Consider the following 19,305-nt stretch of genomic DNA (forward strand, 5'->3'; position numbering starts at 1 on the left):
GGGGGAGGAAACCCATCGCAGGGCACACACACACCATTCGCCACTGTAATGACGTTATAACTTAATATCTACTGTACATGTTTGTTTTTATACTAAAATGTAGATTATCTGGTTCTCATCTTTGTGATAAAGCAGCCTTTTACAAATTTCTAGCTAATATCAATTCCTGGCTCAGACTGAGACGACATCCTTCGTGTGTGTGTGTGTGTGTGTGTGTGTGCGTGTGTGTGAGTAATTGCAAATGCTGAAACAAGAGCACTGAGTGTGATATATTAACATATTATATTAGATTCTAATGTCTGTATATCACATTTAGAATCACCTGATTGCTAGAAGATTGTGAGATAACTGAATAATCATGAAGCTGACAGTGTTTTTATTGCTATAAGGAAGGAAGGAAGGTCGAACTTATAGATAAGTACAGATAAATAAACCGTGTCTCTAGTGTGTCATCAAGTCATGCTACACAACACGTGTCAAATATCGCAGCTCAAACGCTTGGGACGTATAAGAAATCGTCACATTTGCATGGATTCATTCATAACCACAAACAACATGGAATATAAGTTCAGAATTTTTTTTTTTCTTTTTTCAGGAGTTTCGTTGATGTTGCTCGGTAACTGATTGTGTTTAGAAGGAGCCTCATGTTCCACTCGTGTTGGGGAAGTCGTGGCCTAATGGTTAGAGAGTTTGACTCCTAACCCTAAGGTTGTGGGTTCGAGTCTCAGGCAGGCAATACCACCACTGAGGTGCAAGGCACTGAACCCCCCCCCAACTGCTCCCCGGGCACAGCAGCATGCCCATGCCTGCCCGCTGCTCCGGGTGTGTGTGTGTTCACTGATGTGTGTGTGCACTTTGGATGGGTTAAATGCAGAGAACGAATTCTGTGTATGGGTCACCGTACTTAGCTGTATGTCACGTCACGTCACTCATTGGTGTGTGTACGGGGTTTACACAATAACCTGGATACAATCTGACTGCATGATCACTTATGCGTTTATACACGTGACATGTTATACATGTTTCAGTTACTTGATGCGTTTGACTTTTTGTTTTTCCCCTGACATGGCGATTTTACATACGGAAATGTAACTTGCTGTTTTTGTGTGCGTGAGCGTGTGTGTGTGTGTGTGGTGCCACTTCCACTGTGTGTGAATTAACTCTACAGTGAACAGAAATTTACTAATTGAGCTGAGAGTCTGAACGAGCAGATCACCTAAACATTATTCCTATGGTCACACATGACTTACTCAGTACAACTAAAACAGAAGTATGCCTTCGAGCATCAAGTAAGACTTTACCTCTTCATGCCCAGCACTAATCTGTAATTATTAACGCTAGCTCTGTTGTGCTACAAAGCAAAGGAAATGTACGTGATTACGCGGTTTACTGTCTTTAACGCAAGGCCGGTGTAGCTACACGTGTAATGAGTTCTAACAATTTGGAAAAAGAAGTGACAGACACAGAGCGGCCAATGCTTAGAAGGTGGGGAGAGAAGAGTAGAAGATGGAGGAAAAGGCGCTGATGGGTGAATGATTTACGGCAGCGGTGCAGCAGAGGCAGGAAGCAATCGAGGAAGAGAAGGAGGACAAGAGATAGCTAGAGCTGGAATGAATTATGACGAGAGACGATGCACTAGGAGATGCAACAACCTGAGAAGAGGAGGGCAGAGACTCGTCTAAGGGGGAGACGCCTTTACCGTATAGATATGAGCCAGAGAAAACTGCTACGTGAGAAATTACGCACAGAGTGTTCTGAGAACATCTACACCACTAAAGTCACCAAGGTTTTGTCCCCAGCGGCGTTAAAGCGGCCCAATGAACAAGCTTCTTAGCTTTGATTTGATTCTAGAAGTCAAACGCTGTCGCCTGAGACAGGACGCAAGAATGACATCTGGGGTGAATCTATAGAAACCAACAAACCTTACAGGAGCTTAGTGAGCTGGCTTAACACGGAGAACGATGACGAGTTTCAGGAGAATCTTTTACTTACTCTTACAATCATCTTTCCGTTGTCTCCAGGCTGAAAAGACACCTCCGAAATGCCCCGGTCATAACACCATGACCTTGTAGAAATTGCACCCTCTTTGAAATAAAGAATAATAAATAAAAACACTATTATTTTTGTCAGCCAAGCAGTTACTGGAAAAAGGAACAGCGTGCGAAAAATCCCAAAATGCGGAAATGAAACACGATTGCTGCTAGATCGTGCTACTGTGGACCAAGACCTGCCCCCTGGGGTGGAGCAAAAAACTAAAGGTTCTGGAGAGCATTTAATTGACAGTTACAAAAACGTGCACGCATATGAATCTATTTTTTTCACTAGTTACAAAACTTTTTTTTTATCCCTCCAGATATATTGTTGTTTCAGTGTCACCAAAACTAATGGACAGGTATAAAGGGCTCTGAAAGACCCTTTTGATATTAGGGACACTTTAAAGGTGGGGTCTCCGATTTTTGAAAGCCAATGTTGACATTTGAAATCACTAAAACAAACACCCCCCTAACCCAAATGGGTCCCACCCCTGTATTGATAGCTCCGCCCATACATACATACGTAACCCAGGCAACTAATGGAAAGAAATGTGTCTTTATCATAGCTGAAGGGAAGAACAATACGATTGCAGATAAACAAACAAGCAAAAATGACACACAAGCATAATCAATCAAAGGACAAAGACATATATTAGTTCTGTGAAACAAAACAAAACCAACGTTACTCACCTATCGAGAAGGAAAAAAGCGCCTCGGCGTCTTAAGTAAAGTTGGCCGCATATTCACAGATTAGAGTTTACCGAGTCAATAACTCCTGAACTAAACGCTGTTACTACACAAAACACGGTTGTAGCTGCGTCTCTACATTACTACGATAGAAAAGAGGTGTTATTTGTGTAGTAACAGCGTTTAGCTCAGGAGTTATTGACTCGGGAAACTCCAATCTGTGAATATGCGCCAACTTCCTGCTCCTTCAGTTCTCTCCAGCGCTGGAAAGCTGATCCTATATTAACACGGTCCTACTTCTTGCCTTATCGTAAGCCTTTCTTCACTTTCTTTCTTTGTTTTTATCCTCCATGTCAATGTTAAAACCGCTTTCTGCTAATGTCACACTGAACACTCTCTCTGCCGCATATTGAAAAAACACGCCCCTTTCTGCTCATTGGCTACACGTTAGTTTTGTATTTGTTTAGTATTTTGCCCGACTTATTTTTCTGAAGCATTTCTCAAAAATCGGAGACCCCACCTTTAATGAATACGTTACTGAATGTGACCTTTTATTAGATCTCGGTCATATAGGGAAAATAACTGACATCGTGACTTATGACTTGGAATATACACAACCATTGATCACAATGATTTTAGGCTTAAAAAAACAAGCTGTGTTCATACACAGAGCGACTCAGAGACTGTTCTTTAGCAACAAGAGCTGGCGAATTCCAGCAACACGAGCGACCGCTGGTGACTAGACGTGGCCGTGTCCAGTGACGTGACAAAGTTAAGAAAAGTTGAACTTTATGCAAATATAGAGCGACTTGGTGTAACGACTAGCAACGTGAGCAAAGACTATGATATGATGTAGATATACACTGCTGAATTTGTGAATGTGTGGTGAATGTGCCACCCACTGATAACTGTTATTACTATGGAAACCAGCAGTAGAAAGATTTGCACTAGTTATTATAAGTAGTTATAAGAGACTAGTTATAAGACTAGTTATTATTCAGGAATTAGTAGGAACCATGCAGCAGTGAAACTAATAAGAAATGTACACAGCTAAGAGGGAGAAACGAATATCTGTACAACCTCCTGAACAATTAAGAGACTAACTGAACAGTATGATTTTATTTGCCAAACTTTCGCCTTCGGTTCCTTTGGAGATATTTGCTCGACATACGGTTAACACAATCCTGCTTGTTCTCTGTGCTGTGACCTGCGGTGACCTGGCACTGAGCCGGTCAGTGAGGCAGAAGCTCCTCGGACACTTACTCTTAAACCGTCGGCTCGTTCATCCTGTTTTCTTGTCAGGAGCTGCTGCACACGTTGTACACTTTAAGAAAGGCTGAATGAATAGAAACAATGCGAGTCCCTATATACAAGTGCTTTTCACAACTAAGTGCTATTATTACACCCAAGTGATCCATTAAGAGTTGTAAAAAGCAACGTGACTGGACAAACTCACGGCTCGGTTGGAAAAACCACTGCCTCCGTTCCCGAGCAATCTGGAAATGTCTCCAGAGCAGTTTAGATAAATTGTTAGACACTTTGCGACACTGTGATAATATTACTACTGTACATGCTTAACTTTACATAATAACAATAATAATTTCAATGGGGATTAATAAAATTATCGTATCCTATTCTATTCTATTAAAACAATGCCCTGGAATCCTGGCAAACTATCAATGGGCACATTAAGGTTTAAGATTAACTTTCCAGAACCTGAAAGTTAGAAAGTCGACATTCCTCATGAGCATATTCTGTTCTTATCAGTTTCACCCGTAGTTGCTGAATAGTAGTTGATGCTTTATAGCATGGCGTTGCCGAAGGCTTGGATTCATTTACTATAATAACAGCTGTGACGACAATCCCGGGTGAAACAAAAAAGCTGCATCCATATCGACGTGCTTGTTTTAATATATTATATTATTCTATTACATTAATATATAGTGTTCTATAGTAAGGGCTCATTCACAGGGACGGGGGCAGCCAAGCCACATAATCTATACCTTATAATCATTGTTATAATCATTTGTTGTTTTTTTCTGTTAACTAAAACCATTTAGTTAACATTTATAGGAGTCTACAGTGCTTTGTAGACAATCTGTATGTTTTTCACCATGACAGAGGGCTTTGCACTTTCTTGCTGTTTTATTTCTCTATTTGTCTAAATGATCAAATTTGTGATGGTTTTATTTGTTATTCTAAGTAAGTGACTGAGTAACACGCAGTGACTGTACAGGATTAAAGGTGGGGTCTCCGTTGATGGAGAAATGCTTCAGAAAACTGCATTGGGCCGCCAAAAACAAAACAAAAACAAAACTAATGTGTAGCCAATAAGCAGAAAGTTATTTGCCAAACTTTCGCCTTCGGTTCCTTTGGAGATATTTGCTCAGAAAGGGGCGTGTCTTGTCAATATGGGCGGAGAGAGTGTTCAATGCGTATGTGTGACATTAGCAGAAAACGGTTTTAACATTGACATGGCAGATAAAAACAAAGAAAGAAGGCGAAGAAAGTCTTACGATAAGGCAAGAAGCAGGACCCGTGTTAATATAGGATCAGCTTTCCAGCGTTGGAGAGAACTGAACGTCTTCCACGTGAAACGGAGATAAACCTTTCATGGTACAATACACAGTACTACAAAAACACATTTGTATTACCATAGTATTACTCATTGAGTTCATTTATTGATAAAAATATCCCTTCGGCCAGCCACAACAGCAGGTTCCGCCATAATACTTGTCTGGGTTATACTTGGGTTATACTTGTCTGGTGTATGTGTGGGGTGGAGCTAGCAAAACAGGGGTGGGACCCATTTGGGTTAGGGGCGTTTTTGTTTTGGTGATTTCAAATGTCAACATTGGCTTTCAAACAACAGAGACCCCACCTTTAAAGGCCAGCATAATTTATCTTTATAAAAACTACAGCTGTGTTGATTTAACGCAGTGTTTCCTGGCATCATCAGCGTCAGACTGGTTACGAGATTTTTTTTTTTTACCAATCCACTGACATATTACGGCAAAAACCTGTGTGATGTTGACTGGCACAACCTATAATGTCTCACAGCAGAGATCACAGAAGTAGTGACCAATGCTTAGAGCACTGATATCCTTCTGTATTTTTAATTTTTCGTCTGTGATGTGAACCAGAAAGATTGTTTGTTCGGCATTAGTGGCTCACCAGTTAATGCTCTGGGTTAATGATCAGAATATTGATGTTCAAGCACACAGCATTTCCAGTTTTCCTCTTTCAGGCCCTTGAGCAAGGCCCTTAGTCCTCTCTGCTCCATGGATGCTGTATAATAGCTGACCCTGTGATCTGACCCTAACTTCCTAACAAGCTGGGATACGTGAAGAAAATAATGTATATGTAATAATGTGTGGTAATGTATATGTGACAAATAAAGGATTCTTCTCCTTAAAATGATAAGAATGTCAGAATTCTTAAAGGCTTTGTTCAGAGTGCTCAGAGCTCATGAATTCAGTGCAAATTTACCGAGATCAGATTTCGCGATGAGAATATTAACGATATATTGCTCAAAAAGTCACCCTGGTTTTGGCCACAGGTGTATAAGACTTGTCTGTGTATGCTCAGTCATTACAAAGCCATGAACTATATGAGAACTATATATTTGTGATAAGGAAAGGAACTTTTACAGTTTTACAGGCAATCTGTAATCTTCGAGATCTTCGTGGCCACCATCCAACACGTCCAACATACCCACACTTACTCACACCCACAGACACACACACATACACACACACTCTCTCTCACACACACACACACACACACACACTCTCATATACACACACTCTCACACACTCACACACACACACACACACACTCACTCACTCACACACACAGAGACACACTGACGCCGAAAAACCGGGCAAGATATAAACACCATGCACCTCGGTGCTTAAAAAATGTAAAAAGATAATAAACAGTAACAAATTAATTCCTATGGCAGTCTGTAGAGTCAAGAGACAAACTTTTAAATATAAAATATTTAAAAAAAAAAAAGCACACGTGTGGTCTCTTTTCTTATACAACAGCAACAGTTGGAGCAGCAACTGCTCAGTAGATCCCTAAATCCGCCGAAGGAGAACATATCAAATCTGCTACAGATATTTATAATCATAAATGACACACAATCACACACAGACTATCTGTGGTGGGTAAATATAGTCATCATGTGTCCTCATTACTTACCGAAATGCCAGGAAACAAGAAGCTTTCGGACCTGGAAAGTTTTCCGTTGGGTCAGTGTAGTGGATCACAGCAGGTAAAAATCCAACATACACACACACACACACACGAGCGCGCGAGACTAAAATCACTGCCGTATGCCCTATGAGACGATTTAAAGACTAAAGATTTACACACCTGTGCAAAGCAAACCGCGTTTTGTGTTTGTTTGTTAGTTTTTTTGTTTTAACTTAAACAAAATACTTTCTTATATCAATTCTACACCGATAACCAACAGTCTAACAGCCGCTCGAGGCTTTTCGTCCCCTTCTCCCAGAGACCGCTACCAGGTGCTCATTTGCATAACCTGTTCCCATGGCGTCCAATCATCGCGCAGTGATTTAAATATTAGATCTGACACTCGGCCAATCAGTTACGAGCTGTGGAAAGACCCCGTGATCTGGCAGCGGGATCTTGTAAATGATACTTGACGTGCGCTCGCGCCCCTGAGAGAAACGTTTTTTTACAGGAACAGCTTGGTCTGTCGAGGGGATATGAAATATCATATTACCTAAAAGGAAACAACAGGATTCACCTTGTTAACCCTTTCTTGGCTTAAAAAAAAAAAAAAAAAAAATCACCTTATTCTTTGTGTTTGGACAATTGCATGTGTTTTTGCTCATTGCAGTGACTAATTGCTCATTGTATGGTCTTGTGTATATACAAAGAAAGGTCTGAAAAAAGTCAACCAAAGTACCGTCTTTAACTGAAGATTTCCCTCTTTGTTGTTTCAAAAGAGTCCATTATTATAGAGCAGGCAGCTGTAACTGTATACAATTACCTGCCCTAGGCAGTAAAGACAGTGATTTAGATGCTTCAGTGTTAAAAGTCAGAAGTTTAAACTAACTGCTCATCACCGAAGCCTGTAGTGATCCGAGGTGTTGCTGGAAAATGGCTATCTTGGGTTATAAGTCTCTCTTTCACAAATATAAGCCAGAAAAATCCCCAAAAAGGGTGTGGTGAAGTGAAGGCAGGCATTGAATGATGGCAGAGAATGGATGAAACAGAGAGTGCTGATCAGTTATGTGTTGATACTTGTTGAGCTCATGCAAGGCTGTAACAAAAGATCCGGTGCTATGATTCTACATGCATTCCTCCATCAACACACATCTCTAACATGAGCCTGAACTCCTTCTACCTTCTGTGTTTGGGTTTACTGCAAAACATTCAGAATAATTTCTACAAAAGAGAGAGAAAAGAACACAGGCTTTGGGTTGTTGTAAGACAAAACAGATGCTGTTTTTAATGAATTGTACGGGAAATGCCTTCTCTGCACTGTGCTCTTATAGAACAGTCATTTCTGGGCATACATGCCATTTATAATCCCTACTTCCGACCTGGAGATATCCCTACAGCCCAGGTGTTAGCTATATACTGACCCAAGTGCAGGTGCTAAGCCTGGGTCTCTTTACAACCATCAAGTTCTCAGCTTTCCTGCTGCTCTCTCTGTTTGCTTAACTCCCTCAGCCATTGCTCTTATTGCCATACTTGTGTGGTTAATAACATTTGGCCTGAATAAATCGATATATAATTTAAACCGATGAAGTACGAATGTCACAGTTCCAGGGCCTAAAGTTCTGGTTGCCATTTGTGCAGAGTCGTGCATGTTCTCCTTTTCCTGTCTGGCGTTTCTTTTCCTCTCTGGTTTCCTCTAACTGCCCAAAAATATGCCAGTAGATGGACTGGCTATGCTAAATTGCATATAGTGAGTATGAGTTTGTGTGTGTGGTGTGATGCATTGCCTGGATGAGCATTTCATCCAGGGTGTATTCCTGCCTCACAACACCCACCACATCCCTGACCAGGATGGAGCGTTTGCTGAAGATGAATAAATGAATAAATGAGCACTGACATTGCCAATGTAGATAGCCTTTAATTTGCAGAATTAGCATAATCAAGCCATTAAGACAGGGCAGTTAAGAGCCAGAGTTGAGGCAGTCAGGGAAATTATTTTACCTTATCTAGAATTTGATTGTGCCGCAGGAAGAGCCTGCAGAATCACAGTCTTCTATATAAGAAGGTATAAAGTATAAAGCCTGAAGATGGACTACAGAAAGTATATACAGTTTGTTGAGTGGAAGACAGGACAAGTGTACACACTATAGGTGCAATATAAAAGTCATTGCAGTATAATAAAATAAATAACAGAGCAGGATAGTACACAGTAACACAGTAAATAGCACATTTATTGCACAGAATAGCTGAAAACTAGGCTGAAATAGAAATTCTGAAATCAGCAAGACATTCGATACAAGTTTTTTATTGTATTTTTTTTTAAATGTATGTTTTTGATCACAAATAACATATAGATCAAAAAGTGTAGCGTAAAATTTGAACACAAAAAAAAAACCCAAATAACATTACTGTTTGTGGTAAAAACGTTGACTTTTATTCAAGGACTTTTACAGGTCTCTTTCTGTTTAATGTCTCTGGCTGGGTTTTTTTTCCACTCTTGTGTCCAGCTTTCTTCCTTTTGTGAATAATGGCTTTTACTGATGGAAATGGGATTCACAAACACAAAGGTATCTTTTTATTAGTTTTTTTCTCAGCTATGTGAAAGGTAAATAGTTTTAGGTCTAATGATTACTGTTTTAAATCATTAGACACTCAAAGGAGATCAAATAAATTAACTAGAGCATATCAAGTAGAGCTTGATAATAAACAGAAATACTGACTTTATTTATTTATTACAATGGATTTACAACAGGAGGGTTATATAAACAATAAATTATGATAGACATGCTTTCTTATGAAACAAGAGGGCTGGTAACTTGCTGGGAACTGTATATGAGATAAGAAACAGAGTAAAACAGAGAAAAAGAGTACGTACTTTATTATTAGATCAATAAATCAATAAACCTGATAAGAGAAGTGGAAAATAACAAACTACATGTAGTCCTGTCATAGTACTTGGAAAAAATGTTAATGACCTAGAAGTTTAATCACAGTATTTAATCACCTGAATTATAAACCTGTAAAGATATCAGCATTAATCACCTGAAAATACAACCTGTGGCAAAATATACAGGTACACCATTGGCTAGCCGAGTAAGCTAGACTAGCTAGCCAAATGTTCTGAGGCGTTACAGTATTAAACTTAGCAACGAGTGCCTACTGTGTTAAATATATCTGCTACAACCTATATGATTACATGTAAGACAAATCTGTGCTAGAGCTAACTAGCTAGCTTACAAACCTAGAAAGCTACTTAAACCGCAGCAGTATTAAGCTACAAAAAAAATAAATATGCCAAAGCTAACGTTACCTTTAGCAATCGAGCTGGTGTTCGCTTCAGCATAGCTATCTTGTGTTGATATTTAAAAAGTTGTTTGCGAAGTAATTTCTCAAATAGTTTTCAGCAGAAAATTTATTTTTAAAGATTCAAGATTCAAGAGTTTATCATCATATCTACAGGTAACAGTGTGTCACACCATACAATGAAATTCTTACTCTTTGTATCGTCCAGCAGCCTATGACATAAATTAAGGACATTAAATAAAAAAACCTAATGTTTACTTTACTGGTAACTAATAAACTGGCAGCGCGGTGTATAGCAAACATAACAATGAAAAATAGCCAGTTCTGAGTAATACAGCAGTACAGTATGAATCATTATAATGCAGTAACGTGCTGGTGCTGGTGGAGGTGGAGCTTTAGGTCTCATATTGTCAATGTATTGCTTTGGGGAACTGGAGGCAACATGATATACCCGAGTGTGGCCCTACAAAATATGGGCTTAACTTTTAACATCATAGCAAGATAATCTCTCCCTCTAGTTTCTTTTCTCTTCCTCCCCCATTACCCTCATTCGCTCCGTCTTTTTTCTGTGCTGCTTCCAAAAGCCGGGCTTTGTGAGTTGTCTTGGTAACTCTTGGTCCTCTTTTCAATGTTACTATGACCTTTGAGCTCCATTTGTGTTGTGTTCATCTCCTCTTCCTTGTCTTTGCTCTGCTTCTCGCATTTTCTCTCTCTTTCTCTCTCTCAATCTCACACAAACACCCACCCAGCACACAAACACACACACACCCACCCACACAAACACACACACACACACACACACCTACCCACACAAACACACACACATTTTATGTGAATCGCTTTTCTGATTGCTGAAGTAGTTTTGTACTCTCACAGTAAAAGTTTTTACTCTTCCCACTTTCCTTTGGCTTTGTGAAGAAAACAGTGAAGCATGAAAAGTGCAGGTCCAATCCTGTGTGGAATTCACACTGAGAGAGAGAGAGAGAGAGAGAGAGAGAGAGAGAGAGAGAGCGAGAGAGAGAGAGGGGAAAGAAGCATGAAGAGAAGTAAATGGTTCATTCTTAGGGACTCAGACAGTTGAGGAAAGATAGTCTTGGGATTTTGACAGTGCAATAAATCTACAGAGCAAGAGCAAGAGTGTGGGTGTGTTGTGTGTTTTATATCCCAGGGGAGCATTACATTTAAATATGTCACAGTTTGCATAAAATGATTATACTAGGTTTATTATTCTTATAATAAGCATGTGACAAAACCTCAATTGTTTATTTTTTTTAAAGAGAAAAATCTTTTGTGTGTCCCCCCCCGCGCTCTCTCTCTCTCGCTCTGTCTTCACACACACATGCACGCACGGATGCACACACACACACACACACACACACACACGCACGCACAGACACACAGGCACACACACAAGCACACACACAGGCACACACACAAACACACACAGACACACAGAAAGACACACACACAGGCACACACACAAACACACACAGACACACACAAAGACACACACACACAGCTGTTGAGGGGCAGAGCAGGCTGATCACTCTCAGTATGTCAGGCCTGCAGAATGTTGGGAACTTGACACAAACTTACATTCCACTCATTCCCCCTGCTGAAACATTTAATCTCTCTCTCTCTCTCTCTCTCTCTCTCTCTCTCTCTCTCTCTCTCTCTCTCTCTCTCTCTCTCTTTTTCCATCCTTACCCCATACCACATTATGCCTCAACATCTACACTGTCTGTCAGCATCACATGCACACCCCACCCACCCACACACACACACACACACACACAGACTACAGGTGTATTCACTGCCTTGTTGTTGTCCTCCATGGTATCAGGTATTATTCTGTACCTTTTCTTATCAGTGGGTTGCTAAACTTATCGTTCACAACTTTAAAATATATTTACCTGGAAACCTAGATATACTGTACCTTTCTAAGTGAAAGACACAAAAGGTAAAAAAAAAATGTCTACACTTTAGGGATTAGGGATGGTACAGGACATCAGAAAGTGTACAGTTTCATGTTGCCTCAGGAGTGCTAGGATCCTTTTTACCCAAGAAAAAAAGGATAAAGGAGGATGATTCAGGGAGACATTCTGAAGGATGGCTGCCTGCCTGTGTGTGCGTTTTATGTGAAATAAGATCAGCAGCACTTGTTGTCTGGGGCCTCGGGGTGAGCTTTGTTCATGAGATAGAGAGAGAGAGAGAGAGAGAGAGAGATGGAATGGAATAGAATGGAGCCACACAGAAAAACAAATGGAAGGTGACTACAATGACTAATCTCATAACCTGTATATTACACCATAATATACAACACAATCAACAATTTCCATAAATAATGACACCCGTATTTGAATCTTTATAAAAAATCAATTAAAAACAATCTTATTACAATCTTGAATGCAATCTAAGATATGTTTGTCTAATTATCAGACCTCCACCTGACTTCCCCTGATTGTCTGGATGAATGTGAGTACTTTGAACAAATGACAGTAAGAATGTGTGAAATGTGTGTGAGCTGGAAGTTTTATGAGTCGGTTTTAACGGCTGGTCGAGAGCGTGGCAGCCATTTAGAGCCGTTCCCTTTAGGCTTTTGGAAGAGGTGAAGATGTCAGGAGGTCGTAGGGTCACAGCGCCTGGTTGCTAGACGGGTGTCCGAGCGGGGGTCAGCATGGAGCTTTGGGGAACTCTGTAGAACATGTGAATAACTGGCTGCTCATAGGATTCAGACAGAATACGAATAAATGTGATAGATGAATGACAGGACAGGCTTCTCTATTCGTCCCTTGTTTTCATTTTACACCCTACAACTATTTACAAGTGGACTAAAATCTAATATTATCAGAAAAGCTCACAACCACCTCTCTCACACCAGGCCATCAAGACAAAGATAAAGATAAACAAACAACCTTATCTGAGCATGTCTTTGTCTTTGTCTGATGGTCTACAATGAACTCTACAAAGTCCAACCTCTCATTTTATACCTCTAGGTTGTTTCAGTTTTGGAAAAGTTAGGAGATCCCCAGCCCTACAACAACAGCTTGATGTCTAATTGCCTTAATGAGAAATAAAGACAGAGAAACGTCTAAAGCTGTTTGTGTGTCTCTCTCCTCTCATTGAACCAGCCCTCCGTTTTCCCTTAAAAAATTCATGATAATCCAGTTTTTTTTTTTGTGCCTGCACAACATAAGTGGTTTTTGGTGAGACTGTGGCTTAATTCAATAGCTCCCTTGTCTGAGGCACATTCCCCTGTCTGACTCATTGTCTCTCCTAATTACAGCTACTTTATTCCTTTCTCTCTCTCGCTCTCTTTTCTTCATTTTTTGACACTACTTTCTGTAAATGACTGTAATTTTCGGGCTGTTCTGGATACGCCAAACCAGTACATGCTGCAAATTGCTGCCCACTGCCGTCGATAGGCTCAGTGCTAAACCAGGAAGGCAGGTGAGTCTGAACACACCCTGTGCCTATTTTTTGATTGTTCCACATGGATACACGGGGCTAATTCTGCAGCTCCAGGTATAACCTCAGTGCTCTCTCTCTCTCTCTCTCTCTCTCTCTCTCTCTCTCTCTCTCTCTCTCTCTCTCTCTCTCTCTCTCTGTAGGCTGTATCTTGCTTTATAGTGAGAGTGAGCAGAGTGGGGGTTGTGGGCTTTCTTTTTAAATGGCTGCCATTGCAATGGAGTGAGAACCCAAGCTAAATATATCTACTGACGCACAGGCTCCGACTCCCAAACAGGGACGGGGTAAACACACACACAGACACACATGCATGCAGACACCCTCAAGGGCAATCATAAGCACACAAATGATTAACAAAAAAATGTCTGAGAAAGCTACGTGATGAAGATGACTACAGGTAAATAGTTTTTTGACCTTTTCATCTGTGACATGAAAAAGAGAGACCCAGTCAAGGCAAATACTTACAGCATATGAGGAATAAACCTTACGCCTAATTAAAACTTCCTATCATCTTCTGTTATTATGTTGACTTAGGACACTGTAGAAGCTGCTTAGTTTGGACCTTCAGAACTGCCCAACTGAATGCAAACTTTAAATACACAACAGTCAAGACACAGAATACACATCCCATCCACCGGAGACACAAAACTCAAAAGCCATCTGGGGGCCATGAATTTTATTTTGTATGGGTGTCTGCTCAGGTGTGGAGTTTCACATTCTCTGCATGTTGGCTGGGTTTCCTCTGGGTGCTCTGGTTTCCTGCCAATAACATGCCTGTGTGTGGACTGGTGACTCAAAATTGCCCCAGGTATAATTGCAGGGGTCCTGTGATGGACTGCCCTGTTCCCATTTAGAGTGTTTAACCACCTCACACCTAGTGTTCACATAATTGGCTCTGGATACACTGTGGTGAATAAGTGAGTGAATGAAAATATTAATGAGTGAGTGAGTGAATGAAGGAGTGAGTGAGTGAATAAGTGAGTAATTGAGTGAGTGAGTAAGTAAATAAGTTAGTGAGTAAATGAGTGAGTGGGTGAATGAAGGAGTGGGGGAGTGAATAAGTGAGTAATTGAGTGAGTGAGAAAGTAAATAAGTTAGTGAGTAAATGAGTGAGTGAGTGAGTGAGTGAGTGAGTGAGTGAGGGAAGGAGGGAGGGACGTTAATCATGATGTTATTGGTCTATCCCAGTGACATACTGCATACAAATCACTCAACTTCTCCATTGTCATCCAGTTGTTCCTCATTTAGACAGGTGTACTAGTATTTCTTTGCCTTTTAGTGAGTCACACAGCCTCACGTCAATGGTCAAGTGAATCGCATGTTTCTGTAAAATTTGTAGTGTCAAAATTGCATTTTGTTCTAAATTTTAAAATCAAACCTGAAATCAATCAATCTATCTATCTATCTATCTATCTATCTATCTATCTATCTATCTATCTATCTATCTATCTATCTATCTATCTATCTAAGTTTAAGACAGCTTTGAAGAAATGCTGTAGAATGTTTTAAAAAATATATAAGGAATTGTTTATATTTATTCATTTACAAAATGCAAAGTGAGCAATCAGAAGAATAATGAAGCTAATGATCAATAATTTCATATGTAGGTTGAGGGAGAGTCATTAAATCTGGGTGAGGACTAAGGAGAGGTTGTCAAGGACATTTTCATGAAACAGGTCCTACACCATGTCAAGACTGAGCACAGTAACAAGACACAAGATAGTTCTATTACATCAGCAAGGTCTCTCACAGGCAAAGATTTCAAAGCAGACTGGGGTTTCAAGATGTGCTGTTCGAGCTATTTTTAAGAAGTACAAAGAAACATTGAGGAACCTAGATGCGGTGATCGGCCAAAGAAACAATGCAGCAGGTGATTGACACATCCTGCTTACTTCCCTTTAACATCGGAAAATGCCATCAGCAAGAAACTGATGGAAACCGGTGGAACGCAAGTCCATCTAATGGCCAGAAGTCCTCTTCATGGAAGAACTGCGCCCAAAAACCATGCATCTGACATGGAAACAAGGCAAAGCAACTCAACTATGCTCGAAAACAGGAACAGATGCTCTGAACTGATAAGCGGTACTATAATAAGTGTCTAATAATATTTATATAAATATATATGATACAGTATATATTGAATAGTGATATACTGTATATAATAACAATGTACACAGGCTAACAACTAGCTAGGTAACATTAGTCTGTTTTTTTTTAATAGGACTGGTTACCTGGTTTTGGTCATCTACTTTTGTTCAGCTTGACTTTTGTCATTTATTCTTTGTTGAATATACTCAAGATTGGTGTCTTGGTTTAGAGAGCATCGAACTTGTTTAACCCCATTCACATCTCTGGACCCTGGTGTCACGATGCCACAGGCGTGAATCATACAGCGCTTGTTAACAGTTGGGATTTTCCCATCATCATGAAGACCTGAGGAAGATTCTCATGTGTTACACCATGCATCTACGGTAACTAGTATTTTCCTGAGTAAGCCACTTGAGGGAAATGTTTTGCCTTGTTCTAATGCGAAGTATATATATTTTTTTGTCATTTAATTATATTTTTTTATTTTTTTATTTTTTAAGTGCTGCAATAAATATTGTAATTTTAACATTCATAGTATAGATGTTTCATATAAAATATAAAGTCTAATTACAGAATGTTTAATGTAATGAACCTTAACCCTGAAGGTGCGAGGCAAATCCTGCCCCTGATATAAATGAAATATTGCATGAAAATGAATCAGCACCGTAGCTTTGTAATGTTAAACATGCTCATGTTCGACAGACTTCATGTTACAACCAGAATGATTTAACCGGTTTGCACTTTTTTGACCTTCTAGTACACAGTTATAGAAGGGAATTTGTTAATAATCGTCACACTATCCGGTGTCACTCAGATGAGGTTCCCTTATGCGTCTGGTTCCTCTCAAGGTTTCTTCTTCAAAATGAGATTTTTTTTCACCGCCGTCACGTCTGACTCACTTATGAGGAATACATAAAAATTTTTAAATGATATATTCTGTAAAGATGCTTAGTGACAATATGCACTGTTAATAGCATTTCACAAATACAAATGAATTAATTAAGAATTGTAAAAGTGTTTTTTTTTTAAATTATGAATAAAATGTAATGTATTAAACACTATGACACATTACTGGTCAACCCAACATATGACCTGTTACGTATTAACCCAGCAGTGTTTTAGAGAAATGACTAAAACCAGGTTGCATTTCATTTCCAGTCACACTTCAGCTTGTGGGTTGAACAAGACGGTCACTCACAGTTCATAAATGTAGCACAAATACTGTATTCTTACTTAATAGTGTTCCTAGTTCTGCAGTTTATCTACGTGACAAACTCCTGCGTCAGATTATGAACCTGTGTGCTTTATTGCTTTACTAATTCAGCTCTGCTAATCAGAATTTGAATAATATGCTAACAATGAATCTGCATTGCCCCCTGGCTGTGTATGTGATGTGCACCGTAGCCATGTCATGACTGAAGGTCTGAAGGGTTTCAATTTGTTTTCTCTTTCATCACACCACTATCCGGATTGAATCACGAGTGTTGTAAGACGTAGAAGGGAAAACTGTGTAGGCCGACAGCGCACGAGGACAGAAGTCCCTTATTTAACCCCGAGTAGGATGCGGGTTGGTTTATGTTGATGTCTCTATGGCTGGTTCCCCTCTGACATCCGTTTAAACTGTTGTTTACTGCTGGGCTGAGGTTTATGTGGCAAAAAAACAATCTCAGACACTGGTAACGTGATGCCTTCAGTTCATTACCCCGGCTCATTCGACTACTTTATATGGAGTGGATGGCGTGTCTTAACGGTGTTGTAAGGGTTTTTAGAACATCATGGGAATGGCAGGCTGCTTCATGTCTCACTCCACACTAATGCAGTGCATATGGCCAGCGCTGGTATGACCAATGGCTTCTCAAAGAATCTGACACGCCAGAATTTAATTAGCACAGTTTATAGCTTTCTCCAGTGAGCGAAACATGAGAGCAGTTCTGGGAACACGATAATCATAAGCAGGCACATGATTTTACATTAACTCCAGGAAATTAGGTAATTTTCTATTTGGCTGCTTTGTGTACGTACGTTTTGTGTGTTGTGTTTTGGTAGGTTACAGGTGATTTGTATCAGACTCAAAAACAACTTACCACGTACTGTAGTTAAAGCAAAACAATAACACTACAGCATGTGGCGGTTAAATGAATTTTCCAATTAAATATCAATTATATTATGGTCCATGTGCAAAAGCTTGCTTAACACTTAACCCAGTCAGGTAAAGAAACCAAAATGAATCATGATTCATAGGAAATCTTCCAACGTGTAATCAAACAATTTTTGTAAAATCAGTCATCAATGCGTTCCCTGTTGTTCCCAGTACATACTCTGTAATACTTTTTAGACCAGAAGGTGGACATCTGAACATCAGACCAATCCTTAGACAGAAGAAAAGCATGGGAAGCACATTTATCTAACTAGAGGCTGGTCATCCCACCCTACTGTCTTCTCCATTTACAGTCTACACTGTGCATCACACTGCTTTTTCTCAACAATCCTCTGGTGATAGAACATCACCGCTCCAAGTATAATGAATGCAACGGTCATCTCTGATCACTTTACCAGTAGGTTCTAAAGTGGGTCAGTTTCGTTGCTATTTTGGTACATGTTATTCAGGTCTTTCCCTGACCGTAAAGGCAGGTGAAATAGAATGCTAGTTATGTAGATGTGGTTATACTGTATGTATCCCAGCTAGCCAGTAGTGTATCATGTAATTTGGAAATAGTGCTGAGCCAAACAAGAATCACTCTGTGGCTTTCTTACATTCATTCATTTTCTACCGCTTATCCGAACTACCTCGGGTCACGGGGAGCCTGTGCCTATCTCAGGCTTCATCGGGCATCAAGGCAGGATACACCCTGGATGGAGTGCCAACCCATCGCAGGGCACACACACACACACTCATTCACTCACGCAATCACACACTACGGACAATTTTCCAGAGATGCCAATCAACCTACCATGCATGTCTTTGGACCGGGGGAGGAAACCGGAGTACCCGGATGAAACCCCCGAGGCACGGGGAGAACATGCAAACTCCACACACACAAGGCGGAGGCGGGAATCGAACCCCCAACCCTGGAGGTGTGAGGCGAACGTGCTAACCCTTAAGCCACGGTGGCCCCCGCTTTCTTACATTGTAAGGTCAAATATTTGTGGTGACAGCAGACACTCACGCCTCTTTGTTTGTTGTGCATCTCATTCCAGATTTACTCCTGGATTTTAATAACCTCCACCCTACTGGGAAGGTTTTCCACTAGTATAGAGTGAGCCTGTGGGGTTTGTGTTCATTCATGAAATCAAATTGGGGATTGATTTTGTGCTAGGGTGCTCGGGGTGAAGTCTGTGTTCCAGTTCATCCCGATGGTCTTCAGTAGGGTTGAGGTCGGAGATCTTCTATTCCAACCTTTCTGGACGTCGCTTTGTGCACAGTCGTGCTGGAACATGCTTGGCCCGGTAAATGGAAAATTTAAATACTATTCAATTCAATTCAATTTTATTTATAAAGCACATTTAAAATCCGCCTGACCTGGCCAAA

At 40.2% G+C, this 19,305-nt stretch overlaps 1 protein-coding gene across 2 annotated transcripts in view; it reads right to left on the reverse strand.

Annotated features, from left to right (window-relative positions):
- The window catches only part of ddr1 (discoidin domain receptor tyrosine kinase 1), a 47,711-nt gene extending 40,465 nt beyond the window's left edge, over positions 1–7,246 (reverse strand). The window contains exon 1 of one of the 2 annotated variants that reach the window (XM_060870718.1): positions 6,927–7,246. The gene's annotated coding sequence lies outside the window, so the exon portion shown is untranslated. The remainder of the gene's footprint in view (positions 1–6,926) is intronic. The other variant, XM_060870717.1, reaches the window with a different exon arrangement.
- Between the last annotated feature and the right edge of the window lie 12,059 nt (positions 7,247–19,305).

The sequence above is a fragment of the Tachysurus vachellii genome, chromosome 5, assembly GCF_030014155.1.
Source record: "Tachysurus vachellii isolate PV-2020 chromosome 5, HZAU_Pvac_v1, whole genome shotgun sequence".
In the NCBI taxonomy this organism is placed as follows: domain Eukaryota; kingdom Metazoa; phylum Chordata; class Actinopteri; order Siluriformes; family Bagridae; genus Tachysurus; species Tachysurus vachellii.